This window comes from Schistocerca americana, unplaced genomic scaffold (assembly GCF_021461395.2).
Source record: "Schistocerca americana isolate TAMUIC-IGC-003095 unplaced genomic scaffold, iqSchAmer2.1 HiC_scaffold_14, whole genome shotgun sequence".
NCBI lineage: Eukaryota > Metazoa > Arthropoda > Insecta > Orthoptera > Acrididae > Schistocerca > Schistocerca americana.
This window is the reverse complement of record NW_025725481.1, coordinates 5,264,883-5,279,585: the sequence shown is the minus strand read 5'-3', so window position 1 is coordinate 5,279,585 and position 14,703 is coordinate 5,264,883.

The window sequence follows — 14,703 nt, the reverse complement described above, 5'->3', positions numbered from 1 at the left end:
ATTTTGAGTGGAAATATTAGCAAACCTCATACAATGCATTACAAGCAGAAATCTGTTGTAGCTCATTAAGGCCGCATATTCAGTGGCTCAGTCTTAGAGTTAAAAATGACAGAGCAAGTGCTTGAGTGTCAGTCACCTCTGATCTCTCTGAAGATGGCTGGATGGTATTCAGCCAAAATATTACAAGAAGAAGAAGAAGAAGAAGAAGAAGAAAAAGCAGAATTTATGTGGGTGAATGCCAAAAATTTAATGGAACAGTCTTTACACCATGACAATTTGAAGAACCGTGGACACCAGCTTGTCACAGATTGGGTATTTAGTTCTGCTTTGAATGGTGTTACTTCTTGCCCCTGGGTTATGCTTACTAGTATTAGTGACTAGAGCATTCTTCCTTGCAAATGCTAAAAATGCAACAGTAGCTACACAAATGTCTTCACATGGTATTAGTAGGATCTACATAGAATAAATATTAGCAGAAATGAATGTACTGAGATCATCCTTCACTCCAATGAAACTTTTGAAGCAAATAAAACTGTCTAGATCATTAAAAATATGGTCTTTGTTCATTGTCTTCATGAGATATCTGCAATAACGATTAAAGGAACATAAAGAGTGATAGATGCTTGTTAACGACATTGAGCTCAAAAAATTTAAAAAGTAAAAATTATTTTAAAGGTTCACTCACAAAGAAACTTCGAACTTGTGAAGCAAAATTCAGTGTCAATATTGAAATCTATGTCTAATCAGCACGTCACTTAATTACTGGTTGAAAGTTAATACAAAGATTTGAGTTCCAGCTTACAGGCAGCACTGATGTGGGAAACATTACCTTCAGGTTTCACTTTTTTATTATTGTATTTTTCCTTCTTCTAGTTATAATTATTAAAAAGCAGAAATAAGTTAAATTACAAATATACACATTCAAATTATAAAACAGGATTAAATTCTGTAAAATTTCTTACTAATGGGACAACTTTTTAGATATGACATGTAGTCCATGTGCAGTGGACCCAAACTTACCAAGTAATCACTGAATCTGTTAATATTATCTACACATCAGGCACATGAAATGGCAGTATTTAATAATAATAATAATAATAATAATAATAATAATAATAATAAATAGAAGTAGTATTGTTACAATTAGGCTTGTATAATGGATAGAAAAACTGTGCCTTATAAACTAAAGCTTACCAAAGAATACACTAGAACATGTAGACTTGTAAAATATATTATTTTCTTAATAGAAAAAAGAACCTCACTATTAAATTCAAATATTTTGAAGGCCACTCTATCTTGTGGATGAACCAGCAACTCACTTCCAAGTGTTGGTCATTTACTGTGCAACCAGCAGTGAATCCGCCAGACCAGCAGATCTGAGGTGAGGTGTGGCCCAGTCAGCAGCAGGAGAGCATGACACAGTTGGCATACATTACACCAGCAATTCTGGAAAAATGTCAAAAAACCATTTAGGGCTAAATTTATTTTGTTTCGTTAAGATTGTGGACCTGTGTTTTTTTTGTGGTTCAAAATTTCTAGGTTCTCCCTTTGGGGCTCTACACCACACTTCCATGCTTTCATTTAGGTGACATAACTTATGCTTCTCCATTAGAAGTGCATTGTATATGCACTTCCTTTTCTATCATAGGATTACTCCCTAAAACTTGTCATGGATCTGCTCCTCATTTGTCCTATATAAAACTTGTCTCAGCCATTTCAGTTTATTTTGTGTACTCCTGAATTGCAGTATTTGTCTGGCTTTATTTCCATTTTTGTGGAATAACCTATTTCCCAGGGTAATATCATCTACCAAACGCTTTGGGGACATTTTTGTGTAGATATTACAGTGCGGGATTGCACACAATCTACAGAATTCTAGCCTTAATCAAATTTATGCTGCTGTGATGTTTGACATTCCTAACAGAGAATCATCCCACCCCAGAAATATATCGATCATTATAAGCAAGTATCCTGGTTACAATATGGTGTGTGATTTAAATATTATGTAATCACAGGAGATGGGGTCAAAAGTTCTCTCTGTTTCCGGAACACTAATGTAGTGCTTTATCGCTGATACTTTGCCATGAGGATGCCATCTGCTGAGTGCAGGAATTAGTGGATCGTGGAATGCTCGGTGCAGAATCCACAGAATCCAGACTGTTCTGGGACTAGGGTATTGTAGTCTGTAATGAATTACTGGATCAACTGTATTTCAGTATGTTCAAGAATTCTGAATGAGAAAATAAGGAATGAGATTGGACTAGAACTTATGGGAAGAAGCAGATTGGGGTTTATGGATGGTGATGGCCTCAGGTGACTTAACCTCAGAGGAAACAGGATATGGTGGCCGAGCAATTCTAGGCGCTTCAGTCTGGAACTGCACACCTGCTACAGTCACAGGTTGGAATCCTGCCTCGAGCATGGATGTGTCTGATGTCCTTAGATTAGTTAGGTTTAGGTAGTTCTATGTTCTAGGGGACTGATGACCTCAGATGTTGAGTCCCATAGTGCACAGAGCCATTTAAATTTGAATTTGAAACAGGACAAGTGAAGGTAGTGGTTGTATACTCCGGTAAGTAGTAACAACAGAATATGCTTTGCTCATGTAAATCATTTCTGATGCAAACCTCAAGTTGCTTAGCATTATCTGGTCGCCGGTGTTGCAGAAGTGCTTCCACTCCATCCTGTTCCTACGAGATCCCTAATCTGTGGGTGCAGGTCCCTGGCACCAGTTTCAGAAGAGCAAGCATACATGTGAGAGATGAACATATAAAACTCGATAGCAGAGTCGGTCATTGCAGTATTTTCTCCATGTATTGCCTTACCATGTTATTACATTTCTCTGAGTTCATAATGCAAGTTCATTTAAGCACACTCCCAGCATCATCTTCAACACTGGTTAGGTCTGGATAGTTATATTAGGTACATAATGCATCTGTTGAGTTAATGTTTGTGTGTTTCTGTTAATATTTTGAGAGAAACTGTGTTCCTCCCTAAACATGGCTAGGTGTACATCTGACATGTATTTAGAATTTTCCTGCTGGAGCAATTGTATTTGGTCTCTCCATGTATTTAGCATTATCCTCCTGTTCAGTTAAGTTTTGTACAGGATGTACCATAAGGAGAAGTGAATGGTGAGCAAGAGTGAAAATATATGGTCTTGCCACTGCCTCATATGGAATACTGTCTGGCTTAGTGAAAATTTCCATTAAATGCAAACTTTCCTCATTTAATTGTGCTAAGATTTCATCCATGGGATATTTGAACAGGAAGTTCAATACTACTTCATGACATTACTTGGCAATATCTGTTTCACACAATTACCTGTTAAAGGAAATGTACATGTGTTGGTCATGGATAATATTTGAGCCTAATTAGGTAATTTAAAAGTTTATCTTCAGAAATTTTATACTACTTAGTACAAATATATTTGACTTAAATCAGTGGCCATTCACAGCTACTTCTACAGTTACATCACTAAAGACTAATTTACTAGCTCGTGTTTGCAGGAATGTTTTCCTTTTTATTGCCACACACATTTGTTATGTATGAGGCGGAACTATGGGCCTCGTGGGAAAAGGGTGACCCGGTTGAGTCACGCAGTTTGACTCTTAGTCTAATAATGCGGTGTGGCCATTAATTGCAGCGTTGATCACGTGGGCTCACATGAGGATCAATGAACTATACTTGATGGGATGTATCTGTAACTTAGGTGGTTAGAAAGTTAGTAGACAGGAATACAATTAAATACTTAGCTTTAATTCAGCATCAGCAGTGAACGTTGATCTTGACTTTGTACAATAATATTTAGAAGTGTAGTTATAGACTGAATAATTCTTTACAATTCTGATTGCTTCACGCATATAGATCAATTTTCAATGTGTAAACTGTAAGTGGCACCCGGCTAGGTCATAGCTACTGACTTAGCTGAAGGCTGTGCTAACTAGCGTATCTCTGCAAATGAGATCTCTAATAGGAATGGTTCACTTGTTACGGCTTCAAAGTTGACTGTAGAACTGGCCAGTGAGCTAGCCTGTCTCTTAAGACCAGCTGAGTGGCGGCACTTTTTCTGCTAGCATCGAGAGTGGCAACTTGCGGGTCCAATGTGTACTGACAGACTGCGGCCAATTTGAAACCTACAACCTAGCAAGTGTGGTGCCTTGTGGTGTCACCACAACATTCATCTGTCATTTTTCACTACTTTCACCCTGCATATTTCTGTTAACGTTATAAGAGCAACTGCATTGTTCTCTCCACATGTTTGGGTGTAAGACATTAGTTTGGTTGTTACTTTTCCATTCGCTGCTACATACCATTCTAGGCATTCCCCTGCGGGTCCAGGGATTAGAATAGGCCCGAGGTATTCGTGCCTGTCGTAAGAGGCGACTAAAAGGAGTCCATCCCCCTCACGGGGGTAGTTAGCGCCTGCGTCCGGATACGGATGGTTCCACGACCTATAATTGTGGCCTTTTTGGTTTTTCACTTCTCGTTTCTTCCTTCCTTTTGTTGGTTCCTTTCTTTGCTCTTCTCCACCTCACTGTCTTCCTTACTCTTTCCCTTGACTTCTCCTTGCCTTCTCATCGCCTTCTTCTCCTTTCCTTCTCATTGCCTTCTTCTCCTTGCCTTCTCATTGCCTTCTTCTCCTTGCCTTCTCATTGCCTTCTTCTCCTTGCCTTCTCATTACCTTCTTCTCCTTGCCTTCTCGTTGCCTTCTTCTCCTTGCCTTCTCATTGCCTTCTTCTCCTTGCCTTCTCTGGTCTCCGCCTCGGTGTTTGAGACAGCCTGTCCTCTTTCTCCCTCTCTCTCTTCTTTTTCCTCTTCTTCCTTCCACCCTGTGCGTGCCTGAAGGCCGACCCATGCGTTCGCATGCGTAGCCGGTGACGGGGTAACGCGTACTTCCCCGCCCTGGGTAGACATGTAAGGCACGTGCGTACCCCCTGGTAAAGGCCAGGCCCGGGGAGGGGTGATTGCCTGAGCTGATACCTTCTGACCATGGCGATTGGTCTCTCCGGCTGTTTCTCGGGAGGTGTGACCTGAGGTGTAAACATTCACCTAAGGCGGGAGAGCCCTCTGAGAGGGTCCCCACAAGGAAGAAGCGCGCCATCGGAGACGCTGGCAATCATGGGGGGATTCCTCCGCAATGGATTCTACTCCATCTCTTTCGACTTCTGCCCAAAAACGGAAACGTGACCAGCCACCAGTGACAAAAGTACTACCGCCTGCCCCACAGTTCCTCGTTGTTTCTCGATCCGAGGACGGAAAGGATTTTTCTGCTGTCAACCCTTTCATTATCCAGAAGGGCGTAGATGCCATAGCCGGATCTGTCAAATCTTGTACCAGGTTGCGTAACGGTACCTTATTACTAGAAACTGAGAGCGCCTTTCAGCCACAAAAACTGCTTCGGGCCACACTCCTGTACACGTTCCCTGTCCGGGTGGAGGCTCACCGAACTTTGAATTCGTCTCGTAGTGTGGTCTATACTAGATCCCTCGACGGATTGACTGATGAGGAGATTCAATCTTTCCTCGCTGAGCAGGGCGTGACGGCTGTCCATAGGGTCATGAAAAAGGTCAACAATGACCTTGTACCAACCCGGACACTTTTCTTGACTTTTGATAGTATTAAGCTGCCATCGCGCATCAAGGCGGGCTACGAGGTTATTTCTGTTCGCCCCTATGTCCCGACACCTACGCGCTGCTACCAGTGTCAGCGTTTCAATAACACTCGACAGTCTTGTTCCAATGCGGCTAAATGTGTCACTTGTGGCAGGGATGCCCATGAGGGTGACTGTCCACCTCCATCTCCTCATTGTGTGAACTTTCAGAGTGACCATGCCACATCCTCCCGCGACTGTCCTGTCTATAAGGAAGAACGCTGTATCCAAGAAATTCGGGTCAAGGAGAAAGTGTCCACCTTGGCTGCTCGCAAGCTATTGGCTAGTAGGAAGCCCGCGCTGCTCCCAGCGGGGAACTACAGTACTGTCCTCGCCTCTCCTCGGACTACCAGGGTGGTGGCAACCCAGACATGCAACCTGACCTTCAGCACCACGGTCGTCCGTTCGGCCAGTGCTAAGATCGCGCGGTCGACGTCTCCTCTTCCTCCCATCACCCCACAGACACCAGCCCCTTCATCACATTCTGCTAAGACGAAGACCCCGAAGTCAGATGCACGGGCCTTCAAGAAGGAACCATCCCGTGCAGACTTCCTACGTACCTCGACCTCCCAGCCTTCGACCGGTACTTCCACCAAACGTCCTTCCAAAAAGGCTCATAGGAAGCACAGTTCTCCTTCTCCGCCACGGCGCATTTCTTCTCCTGCGCCACCCAGTGGTTGCCGCCCCAGGCCGTCATCCGTTTCCCCTGGCCGCACCGCTGGTAGCCGTACATCTGGCCGTTCACCGGCGGAGGAAGGTCCCCCTCCCGGCCATCCTCCCTAGATGGCCGATGAACCTATAGACCCAATGGACTATGACTGTCCGCCTACTGATAGCGGCGGCAGTGCTCGCTCGAAGCCAGGCCCTCAGCGGCCTTCGAGGTGACCCCTTCTTTCATCTTCCTTTTCTTACGATGGCACTTATTCACTGGAATATTCGCAGCATTCGCTCCAACCGAGAGGGCTTGAAGTTGCTGCTCCGCTTGCACCGTCCGCTCGTCGTAGCCCTCCAGGAAACGAAGCTACGCCCATGCGATCAAATTGCCTTGGCACACTACACCTCTGTGCGTTTTGACCTACCCCCTGTGGTAGGTATCCCAGCTCATGGAGGGGTTATGTTGCTGGTCCGGGATGATATTTACTACGATCCCATCTCGTTGCACACCGGCCTGCAGGCAGTTGCCATCCGCATTACTCTCCCCACTTTTACGTTTTCCTTTTGTACCGTTTACACTCCATCGTCATCTGCCGTTACCAGGGCAGACATGATGCAACTTATTGCTCAGCTACCTGCACCATTTTTGTTAACTGGAGACTTCAATGCCCACCATCCCCTTTGGGGCTCTCCAGCATCCTGCCCGAGGGGCTCCTTGTTAGCAGACGTTTTCAACCAGCTCAATCTTGTCTGCCTCAATACTGGCGCCCCTACTTTTCTTTCGGACACATCTCACATCTATTCCCATTTAGACCTCTCTATATGTACTCCCCAACTTGCACGCCGGTTTGAGTGGTATGCACTTTCTGATACATATTCGAGCGACCACTTCCCGTGTGTTATCCATCTCCTGCAGCATACCCCCTCTCCGTGCTCCTCTAGTTGGACCATCTCCAAGGCAGACTGGGGGCTCTTCTCTTCCAGGGCGACCTTTCAGGATCAAACCTTCACAAGTTGCGATCGTCAGGTCGCACACCTCACGGAAGTCATTCTCACTGCTGCTGAATATTCCATCCCTCACCCTACTTCTTCTCCACGTCACATACCGGTCCCCTGGTGGACCGCAGCATGTAGAGACGCTTTACATGCTCGTCGACGTGCTTTACGCACATTTAAACGCCACCCTACAGTGGCGAATTGTATCAATTATAAACAATTACGTGCTCAGTGTCATCGTATTATCAAAGAAAGCAAGAAAGCCAGCTGGGCTGCTTTCACAAGCACCTTCAACAGTTTTACTCCTTCTTCTGTTGTCTGGGGTAGCCTGCGCCAGCTATCTGGCACTAAGGTCCACTCACCAGTTTCTGGCTTGAAGGTCGCGAATGATGTCCTTGTGGCCCCTGAGGCTGTCTCCAATGCCTTCGGCCGCTTTTTCACAGAGGTTTCGAGCTCCGCTCATTACCACCCTGCCTTCCTCCCCCGCAAACAGGCAGAGGAGGCTAGGCCACCTAACTTCCGCTCCTCGAATTGTGAAAGTTATAATGCCCCATTCACCATGTGGGAACTCGAAAACGCACTTGGCCGATCACGGTCCTCCGCTCCAGGGCCTGATTCTATTCATATTCAGATGCTGAAGAACCTTTCTCCTGCGGGTAAAGGTTTTCTTCTTCGTACATACAATCGCATCTGGATTGAGGGACATGTTCCTGCATGCTGGCGCGAGTCTGTTGTTGTCCCGATTCCTAAGCCGTGGAAGGACAAGCACTTGCCTTCCAGTTATCGACCTATCTCGCTTACCAGCTGTGTCTGTAAAGTGATGGAGCGAATGGTTAACTCTCGATTGGTTTGGCTGCTCGAGTCTCGACGCCTACTTACCAATGTACAATGTGGATTTCGTAGTCGCCGCTCTGCTGTTGACCATCTGGTTACCTTGTCGACCTTCATTATGAATAACTTCTTGCGGAAGCGCCCGACCGCGGCTGTGTTCTTTGATTTGGAGAAGGCTTACGACACCTGTTGGAGGGCGGGCATTCTCCGCACCATGCATACATGGGGCCTTCGCGGTTGCCTCCCTCTTTTTATTCGTTCCTTTTTAATGGATCGACAGTTCAGGGTACGAGTGGGTTCTGTCCTGTCCGACACCTTTCGCCAGGCGAATGGGGTGCCACAGGGCTCAGTTTTGAACGTCGCTCTCTTCGCCATCGCGATCAATCCAATAATGGATTGCCTCCCAGCTGATGTATCAGGCTCCCTTTTTGTGGACGATTTTACCATCTATTGCAGCGTGCAGTGTACACGTGTCCTGGCGCGCTGTCTTCAGCGTTCTCTTGACCGTCTTTACTCCTGGAGTGTCGTCAATGGCTTCCGTTTTTCAGCCGAGAAGGCAGTCTGTATTAACTTCTGGCGCTACAAAGAGTTTCTCCCACCGTCCTTACGACTCGGTCCCGTTGCTCTCCCAATCGTGGAGACAACCAAATTTTTAGGCCTTACATTTGACAGGAAACTTAGCTGGTCTCCACATGTGTCATAGTTGTCCGCCTGTTGTATCCGTTCTTTAAATGTCCTCCGTGTTCTCAGTGGTATGTCTTGGGGAGCAAATCGAACCATCCTACTTCGTCTATATCGGTCGATCGTCCGATCCAAGCTGGATTATGGGAGCTTCGTATACTCCTCTGCACGGCCATCCATCTTACGCCGCCTCAACTCCATACAACATCGGGGTTTACGACTTGCGATCGGCGCGTTTTATACTAGTCCCGTCGAGAATCTTCATGCTGGCACTGGTGAGTTGCCACTCACGTACTGGCGCGATATACTGCTTTGTCGGCATGCCTGTCGGCTACTGGCAATGCCTGACCACCCGTCTTATCGTTCCTTTTTTGATGACTCTCTCGACCGTCAATACGGGTTGTATGTCTCTGCCTTGCTACCCCCATGAGTTCGCTTTCGTCGCCTCCTTCAACACCTTAATGTTTCACTCCCTGCAACCTTTCGAGTGGGCGAGAGCCATACGCCACCTTGGCTCCAGGCTCAGGTTCGCGTCCTCCTTGACCTCAGCTCGCTCCCGAAGGAGGTTACCCCCGGTCCAGTCTACCACTCCCGTTTTGTCGAACTTCGTTCGAAGTTCATTAATACGACCTTCATTTATACAGATGGCTCTAAGACCAATGACAGGGTCGGGTGTTCTTTTATTGTCGGGGCACAAAGTTTCAAATACCAGCTCCATGGCCATTGTTCGGTCTTCACAGCTGAGCTCTTTGCCCTCTACCAGGCTGTTCTTTACATCTGCCACCACCGACATTCTGCATATGTCATCTGCTCTGATTCCCTGAGCGCTATCCAGAGCCTCAGTGATCCGTACCCGGTTCACCCTTTCATGCACCAGATCCAACGCTCTCTTCAGCAGTTGGTGGACGTCGGTTCTCCGGTTAGCTATATGTGGGTTCCTGGCCATGTCGGTATCCCTGGGAACGAAGCTGCAGATGCCGCGGCCAAGGCTGCGGTCCTCCAGCCTCAGACAGCTTCTTGTTGTGTCCCTTCGTCAGATTTTAGCAGGGTCATTTGTCGGCGCATTTTATCGCTGTGGCATGCCGATTGGGCTGCACTTACAGACAACAAGCTTCGGGCCTTGAAACCTCTTCCTGTGGCTTGGACGTCCTCCTCACGCCCTTCTCGGCGGGAGGAGGTAGTTTTGGCCCGGTTTCGAATTGGACACTGCCAGTTCAGCCATCGCCATCTGCTGACGGCTGCGCCGGCACCGTTCTGTCCATGTGGGCAATTGCTGACGGTCCACCACATTTTAACGTCCTGTCCAGATTTTAACACACTGCGTCTTGATCTTGGCCTGCCATGTACTCTAGAAGCCCTTTTAGTGGATGACCCACGAGCAGCTGCTCGCGTTCTTCATTTTATCAATTTGACAACCCTCTCTAAGCACATTTGATTATGCTGTTTTCCTTTTTCTTAATCCTATGCCTCAGTCTGTCTTTTATCGTGTTTTCCGTTTCGTTGCTGTTTTAAACTTCTGACTCGCGGTGCATTCCTAACATAGTCTGGGCGCTAATGACCGTTGAAGTTGTGCGCCCTAAAACCACAAAAAAAAAAAAAAAAAAAAAAAAAAAAGCCTGAATGTATCCCACATATTGGTGGAATGTCCCCTTCTTGTTCTTTCTTTGTGCCAAGTATCATCTTCCAGATACCTTAAATTTATTATTAGCAGATGATTCACAGGTAGTTGAACTGGTCCTCAGTTTCTTCCATGGAAGTGATTTTTGTTTCCAGATATAAGGTTTTGTTTCACGCCTGGAGCAGGGGCAGACTGTTTGCAGTTGTGACCTCTCTTCATGCACTCTCGGTGTGGGACCCCATGACCACTCCCCTATGGAATGACTGCCCTCTTTTCTAGTTTTTAGATTTGGTCTCACCTTTTATGCCTTGTTCTGCAAGCATTTAATCTTAATTATTTTACAATTTGATTCTCCTGACTGGATCTGTCCACTTTTAGTGGACCCTTTTTCTTCTGTGAATAACTTCAGAATTTTGGGACAGAGGACCTCACCATTTGGTCCCATAAACCCTCTCAATCAATCAATCAATCCCCTACCAGGAAACGCTCTGGGCTAGATCAATGCAATACTAACTAATACCACAGTTTACCTCACCAACACACGATCACTGCTCATAGATCCTTTGTACCACTGCTATGTTGTTATCTGCTTGCCTACCCTTCCTGAAGCTTGAGGTAGATGTCTATAGTCACAAGATAAATACCTGGGCTTCCCTTGAACACATATGGTTAAAAAAAATATTTATGCAACCAAATAGTTAGTAACATGCCTGAATATGTAGTTGCTTTTAACTCCTTTTTCATCTTAGTGTTCCATGGTTATGATACGTGCACATTTGAACTTAGTTCTTGCACCCTAAAACACAACAGGACAGACAAATCTGATATCAGGACTTTCAGCATGACTTCAAAAAATGTGCCTTGTTCATGTGGCCCAGTCAGGTTAACCAAAGTGCTTAAAAACTGTTTGTGGGACATCCAGTATAAAAGATAAAGAGCAGTGGGACTAATATCGATACATGAGGAAAGCAATTATGGAGAAATTTCTGGCTCCTGATTTTCTCTTCCATGATGACCTGGAATCCTAAATTCAGTCATGTTTTGAAGCTATGTAATGTTTTGGCTTAGATTACATCCATCAGTCTATAGAGAAGGCCTTGTCTCCAGACAGTACCATAGGCTGCTAATAGATTGATGCAAGCCAAAGATGTTTTCATCTTCTGAAAGCCCATTTCAATGTGTGCTGTGAGGGCCAGGACTTAAACCACACAGATTCGTTTTGGGTGAATGCCAGCTTGTTCTACAGTGTTGTTTGACCAGTCTTGCAAAACAGTACAAGTTCTAGAAGTTTATGGATGACACTAAGCAATGCAGTGGGACAAAGCATTGCTTGGCTTTGGGAGAGCAGTCACCTTGGTATGTTTTAAGTTCTTGGGGACTGTTTCTCATCTGCAGTAATGAGGTGACCAATTTTGCTAACCATGTTCAAATTTATTTGCCAGACTTGATGAGAAATTTTGGGAGTATGTGAACTGAGCCAAGAGATTAAGTCTGCAATCTCTTCAAGGGTTATGTCACAAATATTTAGTGTCCTAGACGACTGCTGCTTTTCTATCTTTGAGCTCATGTTTAGTCTCTCAGTGATGTGCTTTTTCAGATGTTTTGACCATGAGTGAAGCGGAGAAAATGTTCTCAGTTGATGAGGCTGGCTACAGCTCAACCTAATTTTACAGCAAGGACCATGCTTTCTGGTGATACTTAAATATGGATGAAAACTACTGAGATCATAGGATTTTACTTTGTGCAGTATCCAGGTGCTGTGTCAGTTAATCAGTGAACTGTAACCACCACTTTGAAAACCATTGTTGCATTCCTCACATTTCTCATCCCAGCCTTAAATATATCCTTTCTGATATCCTCAGAACAAACACTTGTTAGTTATTCTGGTAACTACATGTACAAAATTGTGGCAGATATGAGCAGGATGAGGAATCCAGTCCAGATATTTATCCAGGAAAGCATTCCAGTCAGCTTTTTTTTTTTAGGTACATTCTGGATTGAGGAATTAAGGTCATATTAAATAGATGCATGTTAGTCACAGGTTTGTTTTGAATGTTGATATTCTGGTTACTAAGAGATTATCAATTGTCATTTTTATATGTGAGTTTAAATACTGTTGGTCTATCACTAGGAGATAGAGGATCTGAGGATGCTAGAAAATGAAGTGCCATATGGAGTAGTGACAGCAGCAGAGGCAGCCAAAAACATGTGCACCATGTATGGAGATAATGCCACTGGAGAGAGCACGGCAAGCAAATGGTTTTCTCATTTTGAGGAGGATCGTTCTGACATCTGTGACTTTTCATATACAGATAGACTTTTGGGGGTTGAAGAGTGTTTAAACACATCCCCCCCCCCCCCAGTGATACATGATTGTGGAATGATCACAGTTCATTACAGCTGCCAGTTTCATGTACACTGAAGTGTAACATATGCATGCATGAGAAAGGTTCAAAAATGGAGTGTATGGGTACTGTATGATCTAAACCAAAATAGCAAAGACCAGGAGTGGGCATATGTAGAAAACACTGACCATTACTGTTCTGTCTTGCTAATGGTGTTTTTATACCAACATAAGGAAAAAAAAGGAATGGTTTAGTGCAAACAAAGCAACTCCCAGCACAAAGACGTGCACACATCCACAAAAGATATTGTCCATCTGGTAGAACAAGGACAGTGTGGTGTACAATGAATTGCAGATGCAATTCAATGACAATGACCAGGAAGACTGCATGAAGTGATGACAACCCAACTCCTGTACAGTGTTTTTTCGCAGCCTAGCAGAATACAGGCAGTATCAAGTCATTTAGCCCTCACTTCTTTTACCTGATACTGCACCCTCAGGTTTCTCCCTCAGGGGCTCACCACTCTTTGGTGTGTATGTGCTTGGCTACCATAGGTCCCCAGCCTTTGTAGCATCTTTACCCTTCTGTGTTGGATATCCTTCCTGTTGCTATTCCTTTTTGCTTCCCTTGGAGAACATGTCTGGGATGTTTCTAGGGATGTGTTCTGCAGTTTCAGTAGCTGATATGTTTCACCACTGTTTTTAGTTCCTTTTTTTCTTCCTTCGATCACCTTCTCCTGTCCTTCCTCTGCTTCGGTGTTTGAGACTCATTTCCTTCTTCTTCCTCCCTGTGTGATCCTGAAGGCATCTGTCATATAACGGATGACTGGGTAGTGTGTAATTCCCAGACCTGGGTTGACAGGTTTCACATGCACCCCCTGGTACAGACCAGGCCCAGGGAGGGGTTATTGCCTGAGTTGCTACCTTCCTAAATTGCCAGTTGGTCTCTCTGTCAGGTGATGAAGAGGTGTGACCTGAGGTCTGAACAATCACCTAAAGCAGGTGAGCCCCAGACTGAGGGAGGGAGCCACCAGTTAGATGAAGCATACCTTTGGATATGGTGGCAGTCATCTTCACAGTTTGCATCTACTAAATGTAAATGGAATGAAGCTCCTGATTCATAGACACTTCCAGATACACCATGGTTCGTCATGGTTTCATGTACTGAAGATGGCCAATCCTTTGCCTCAGTAAATCAGTTTCTTATTCAGATAGGTATTGATGCAGTTGCCGGCCCTGCAAAATCCTGCTCTCATTTATGCAATGCCACTTTGGTTTTGGGAACTATGTGTAGTTCTGCAAGTCTTAAGCACAACTACTTGCTGCTTCGCTTCTCCACAGGTATCCTGTTCATGTTGAAGCCTATTGAACTCTGAATACTTCCCATGGTGTCATTTACACTAGTCTGCCTGATGCAGAAATCCAAACACTGGAATGTCTTGTCAACGCCGAGCCAAATGTGTAACCTGTGGTAGGGATGCGTACGAGGGCAATTGCCCCTTCTCCTCCTCCTCCTCCTCCTCCTCCTCCTGGATGTATCAACTTCAATGGTGACCATTGCTGCCTCCTCTCAAAATTGTCTCGTGCATCTCGATGAATAGGCTGTCCAGGAGGTCCAGGTAAAGGAAGAAGTTCCTTACCTGGTTATTGCAAGTTATTGGCTAGTCTCAAACCACGTGTTCTACCATCTGCTAATTACAGTACTGTTCTTGCTATGTCTCGCTCCATCAAGGACATGGCCACAAAGACCTGTGACATCAAACTCGGCACTGAGGTTATGAAATCACCCATCATCCTGGCAGCATTGCCGTCTCCTCATACAACTGTGCAACAAGCCACCAAACATCGACCTACTGGGGTGAAGTCATGTATTACACAACCGGCAGGCCAGGAAGGACTGAATGAATATACACAAAGACCTACTAC